The sequence below is a fragment of the Euphorbia lathyris genome, chromosome 3, assembly GCF_963576675.1.
Source record: "Euphorbia lathyris chromosome 3, ddEupLath1.1, whole genome shotgun sequence".
Classification (NCBI taxonomy): Eukaryota; Viridiplantae; Streptophyta; class Magnoliopsida; order Malpighiales; family Euphorbiaceae; genus Euphorbia; species Euphorbia lathyris.
In genome coordinates, this window is record NC_088912.1 from 35,782,582 (window position 1) to 35,789,131 (window position 6,550).

At 34.8% G+C, this 6,550-nt stretch overlaps 1 long non-coding RNA gene across 1 annotated transcript; it reads right to left on the reverse strand.

Annotated features, from left to right (window-relative positions):
- Positions 1 to 1,377: 1,377 nt before the first annotated feature.
- On the reverse strand, positions 1,378 to 6,243 carry LOC136224476 (uncharacterized). Its single transcript, XR_010686457.1, has 6 exons — positions 5,968 to 6,243; positions 4,012 to 4,494; positions 3,257 to 3,464; positions 3,064 to 3,127; positions 2,534 to 2,621; positions 1,378 to 1,605 (listed from the first exon to the last, which is right to left on the reverse strand). It is a non-coding gene; the product is annotated as an uncharacterized lncRNA (long non-coding RNA).
- Between the last annotated feature and the right edge of the window lie 307 nt (positions 6,244 to 6,550).

Below are 6,550 nucleotides of genomic sequence, written 5' to 3' on the forward strand. Positions count from 1 at the left end.
AATAATCAAGTCAGCGTCAATGATCCGTCAACTTGGGAGACAAGGTCTGATACAAATCAGAAGCCTCGAAAATCAATCTTAAGGACCTTTTTGAGATGCATGGACCGTCTGACTTTTGGCAAGAAGACAAACCTGGCGCAAGAAGACGAAACTGGCAAACCTGGCATCTGATAAAAATAGAAGATAGGATTGGCCTGAAGCTCTAGAAGCTGACCACGTGATGACGAAGAAGACCGTTTATCATACAACGGCTATATCAGAATTCAAATGATTGAAGCCACAAAGATTACTATAAATAGGCCAAATCATCACTTGGATCGAACAACACATATACAAGAGATATACAGACAAGCAAAATCTTCTCAAAAGTGATAATCCAAAATAGAAGCTGTCTAAATAGAAAAAGCAAGCTCTTACACCCAATTCCAATCATTGTGTAAAAGTCTAGATTGACTCTATCATCTAAAGTGTTCTTTGTTGTATTAAGAACAATTTCTTATCATTTGTAAAGGTTAGAAGAGTGAAGCTGAGTACTCGGTTATAGTACTCAGTGGTAGAGAAAATCTGAATACTCGGTTATAGTATTCAGTGGTAGATAGAATTGAGTAGACGAATAGAGGAAGGTACTCTTGCATACTCAGTTGCTATTGTAAAATGTTTGTGCTCTACCTTTAAAGAGCTCAGTAGAGGATTGAAAAAGCTCAGAAGGATTCCGGGGACTGGACGTAGGCGGTGAGGCCGAACCAGGATAAGTATGCTGAGTAATCTCTAACTCTTTCTCTTGATATATATGTATGTATATGTTGCTTGCTTAAAATTGCTCAGTAAATAATCTGTATAAGCTCACGCTGAGTAATCAGAGTGCTGAATTGGAAGCTAACTTAAAGTGTTATTTCCCAACTCACAATTGAAACAGCTCTAGTCAGTATCTGATTAAAGCTGTCTCACACCTCACTCAGCCTTGCTGACCTAAAGCTGAGTTAAATTGTTAAACATTTAATTAAGTCAGCATTAGTAAGCGAAAAAGTTACATTAGTTCCTAACTCCCCCCTTGGAACTAATCATATTAAGTTACACAGGACCAACACGACTGTCGTCCCCGTTCTTAGGGACAACATCTCATCCCCGTTCATAGGGATGACTATCGTCCCCATTCTTAGGGACACTTGTCATCCCCATGTAATACTGTCATATTTTTGTCCCTACAATAAAGGACGACACACGCCCTAAAAAATAATATGTTAATTATTAATCGAAAGTAGTAAATTACTGATTTTCGGTTCAATTTTCAACAGCAACCATAATCGGTAATTTACTGGTTCATTTTTCAACAGCAATCCATAACTTCATTTATAGACATAAATCAGACAAAAAAAATCAATACAAAATGATTTATTATATCACAGTAATATTCAACAAAAAAAATGATTAGAAGAAAGGAACTAACAAGTACAAGCCATAATTCTACCATAATTCATTATATAACTATTGCGCTCGTTCTTCCCAAATAAAATCAGTTCTGATATGTTCTACTATAATTCCTAAGATCAATCAAACCATATCCCTCTTAGCTTTAAATAATTTCATTCTTCTCAAATCCTTCATCTGCAAATGCACACAGAAAATATCATATAACATTTGCATTCCTAAATCAAATAAATACTCTCACTATCACTCCCAAAATCATAGGTAGCATAGTTAGTGTATTATTTTTTGAGAAGAGAATTAGTGTATTATTAACACCACTAAAATTTATGTTTTACATTGTTGATGTTTACACTGATCTTATGAGTTCTTATATAGAAAGTGACCAGCTTGACCAAACATTTTGTACTGTTGATCTGTTGTTTCTATTCACATTATGTTTTAAATAAATAAAGGGTTAAGGTGCAAAAATACCCCTAACATTTTGGGTTAGGAGCAATTTTACCCCTAACATCTAAAACGGTGCAATTTTACCCCTAATGTTGGAAGCCAAGAGCAATTTTACCCCTAACGTTGATAAATTGGGCCAATTTGAGAAATAATTCATCAAATTGTCTTCTCGGTCATGAATATTATTATCTACACTTCACACGTGCGTCATTTTCCAATCAGAGTTAATTATTTGAAGCAATGCTAGTTATTGATAATAAATTTGTACCTGGGTTGTATTTCTGAGTAAATTGTTTTTTGAATCCTAATATTGAGGTTAATTATTGAGTTGATTATTTCCCTGAGCTTTTACATTTGGTCTGAAGGTGTTGTGTACTGTCATTTGTATGCACATGAGGTATTTTCCGCTCTAGACCTATTAGGTGTTATAGTGTTTTTCCCTTTCTATTCCTTGAATGGAAAAGATGTGCCCCTGCTTCTAGGTTTCCCATAGGTTTCAATAGGTCCATTAGTTCCATTTAACCTACCTCAAGGAAAAATAAGAGAAAAATAACATAAATAAAAGGATTAAATGAAGTAACATTTAGATGATTTTTCTATTTTTCTCTTTGCACCAAATGAAGAAATTCAACGTGGATTAGTAAAAAATTCAACTTACAGGTCTCCATCGAAGCACAAAGCAAAGTTGCTGCCACCACCAAGTGCTAATAGGTTGTTTAAACACATGTAATGATATCGGTTTGCACCTATTTGCATTAATCATTAGATCAGTTTATATGCATACTCCGGGAAATGATAATTGCAGCTTATTATTGATGACAGGTTATGTAACTGCTAAAACTTCACAACCTTATCAGCTTCTATGCTATCAAGAACATAACATAAAAAAAATACTTCTTTTTCATAGAGGGATCATAATTTCCATAGCGATTTGTTTATGCACGTTGCCATAAAGGATTGACAACTTTGAAGTGCCTCTACTGAAATAAAGAATCAAATTGACCATAAGGCAAGCAGCCGTTCTCTTGGAAAGAAAGAGAGATGATCAAACACTTATGAATGCAAAAGCTTCACGTATGTGAAAATTGACTACTATGAATTGGAAACAGTAGTTGCATCTCTCAAAAGTGTTATGCATTTGACCTCACTCATTTCATTTTCAAAGAATAAATTGAAATGAGAGCTTACCAGTCGGTCTAAATAGCCTTGGTTCACCATATATAGTTGTGAACACAAAAGATTGAACTGTCCCCTATCATTAAAATTGGAAAAGAAAACCGTGTTCATAAAACATTTGAATTGTATAAAAGGAAAAGCAAACACCTAACTACCCGAATAGAAAGTTACCAACTCGCAGATTTCTTAAACAGCAATAGCTTACCTTCATCCCAAACTCTGATTGTTAATTGGTCGAATTAAGACATTCACATCACAACCAAGAGAACCTTCTTGCATATTGCCATTGCCTACTCCCAAATACCTAACTACCCTCTGAAGTTCTGCTGCATATTCTGCAGCTTCAATACCATTCCTTATATCAGGTTCAGAAACAACCTCAAGCAATGGTACCCAGCTCTATTCAGATCAACCTACAAATGATGAAAAACCATAGTTGTGAAAGGCGAAAGGCGACAAAAAATTAGAAAAATACAAGAGATAAAATTATAACTCAAATTGACTAGTTTAACTTCTAAAGTTGTAAAACACAAAAGCTAAATCATTCATGCATGGCTGAGATCATTTGAGCTCCCTCCCTTGACCTCTTGCAGATACTTCCCATTCTTTTCATAGAATTACTAGTACTAATAATGAAAAGCTTGCAAAAATTTGGGCAGCACAACACTTAGAACTAATAACTAATGATAAACTTAACAAAACTAATAACAAACTTGCACAACACAACAAACTACTAATAATGAACTTGTAAAAACTTCACAAACTTTCATAAAAATTTGAGCAGCATAACATTTAGAACAAATCATAAAGGCAGCATAACATTTAGAACAAGTCATAAAGGCAGCATAACACTTATAACTAAGAAAAGTAAGAGAGGAAGAAAAGAAACTAAGAAGTTGAAGTAAGAATTGGAAGTTAGAACAGAACAGAGAAGAGAAGTAAAGTTGTCGAAGTATGTACCTGTTAGATCGGCAATGCTGTTGGAGGAGATGAAGTGAAGTTGTCGAAGTGGATGAAGCCTGAAGGAGATGAAGTCTTCGAACTGGATAGAGAGAACCTTTCTATTGCAATCGCATGAACTGTCAGATTACAGTTACTCCATTTTTTAACCTAAATTTCAACTGAGACCCAAAGGCAGCCGCCTCTTCCCCAGAACCGCCTCTCGCCTACGGTGGAAAGGCGGTCGCCTTTCGAATTTCGCCGCCTCCCATAACAGAAGGTGGTGGCTTGATCGCCTCGGTCGCCTTAAGCAACTATGGCTCCGAATTCTCCAACACAAATGCTAAAAGAACTTTAAATATGTCATCCACATACTGAATACACATTCTACATGAATTTTACCAAAAGGACCCTAGAATATAACAGGGGAAATTAACATTAGCAGGAACATACTAGAGTCTCGCTGATGGACCTGTGAACCAGATCCTTCCACAGAGCATGAACCTGGATTAGAAAACAAAATAGCAAGTATAAGCGCATGGAACAGGAAAAAGTAGGAATTTTGGATGTTCAAAAACATAGGTCAACTAATTCTACACAGCTAAAGCATAGTTATAAAGACAATAATTTGATCATTCTACCCAGGGATAAAGGCGTTAAATCATTTGAAACATGGATTTCCTATGCGGATATAACATCTTCACCGTGATGGATTGGTAGGTGGCATGAGATCGGTTCAGCAATATAACATTCTCCCATGTCACATCTACCATAAGCGAAAACAAAGTAGCCTAACCTAACAACATTAATGTAGCTAAAATGCCCTTTATTATTTCACACATGAAATAGGAAAACATTTCTTGCATGAAAAACATATAACACTCTCCCATCTCATCTCTTCTTTCTGTTTCCTCCACCCAACAGCACATCTCCCTTCCCCGCTGCATTTGCAAAAATAGAAAACAAAGGCTAGTGATGACTGATGAGCCTAAAAGACACTTAGAAATTTTCAATCCTCTGGATCCAAATTCAGGAATTTACTCAACTGGTTCTTAAGTTTAAGGTCTACAGTATAATTCAATCATATAGCAGAGCAAAAGTAATATTAATCATGATAGAGTATAGACCACAAGCTAGATATCAAGATCATGCAAGTCTAGTAGAATGTGTAACATTGTATAAATACATAGATTACATTCTGCTACTAGCGTTTTAATGCATTTAATAAAAATTCGCAAGTAAGGCTTACTCATTAAGACAGAACTAATACATGAAATATACGAGTAAATAAATAGCAATACTAGGGCGACAGATAAAAAATGATTCAAGACAAATCAAACCAATTATCAATGATGTCAAGCAAGTTGCAATTGGTATATCAAACTGGGATATTTGGTATCCTTTTGGAAGGCCATGTCAGGGTAAAAGCATATAGATAATCAAGTAAAGCATTCTATAAATTCAAATTAGTAATCTATCTTCAACAAGGCTATTTAAACAACAAAGTAAATTGAAGAAATCTGTCACTGTCATATAGCAAATTTACAACTTACTAATAAGGAAAAATCTAATTCAACCAAACTTAGTATCACATCCTATAACCTGTTAGTTCAGTATACTGTAGAAAATCAGTAAAGAGTAGAAAACCAGTGAGCTTAAACTCTTAAATTTTTCCCAGAACATCAATTAAACACTCCTAGACCTGGAATAAGAAAAATATGACCAATAATAGAAAATAATCAATAGAAAACCCAAGCAGAAGGAGAAAGTCTCAATTGCAGTTTGTTCTTTGTTCATTTCTTTGTTAACTAATGGTTTCATTTAGAATTTCATAGTGAGATTAGGACATCTAACATCATCTTGAAGCTACTATAACAGAGAAATAAATCAAGCAGTCAACTATAGGTTTCATTAAATTGAAGTTAGACATACTAAACATTGAGATTTTCATGAAAATAAAAAAACAGAAAACCTAACCTTGAAAATTCATCAGAGCTGATGGGATCTAGTCTCCAAATTCGCGGCTCATGAAAATAAAAAAACAGAAAACCTAACCTTGATATTGAATTCATCGGTGAAACTTGGGAAAACAAAAGGGAGAGAGGAAGGCAAATGGAGAGGAAAACAAATGGAGAGAAGAGAAGAGAGAGAATGGATGAGAGGGGCGCTGGTTATGGATGGAGACGGTATATTGGCTGGCAATGAGGGGGAGCCAAGAACGAGAGAGAGAGACGTGGGGTTAGACAAAATCAATCGATTTTGTCCCCAAATAATAATAAATTTTTATATATAAATATAATCTAATTTTTATTAATTAAAGTGGTTCCCTTTACTAGACTAAAAAATAATTGGAGACAATAAATATGGTTGTCCTCTATTAATTTCAAAACCAATGGACAAAAATTTGTCTTTAACTATTTGTGCTCACAAGTCACATTTTTTTTTGGTAGTGCATACACAACTATATATAGCTATCGTAAATTTTTACTTTCCTCATTTATGTCTGCTCTGTGTAAATGATACCCTAATCTCTCCTCAAAAGCATTCTCTTCCATCTGCC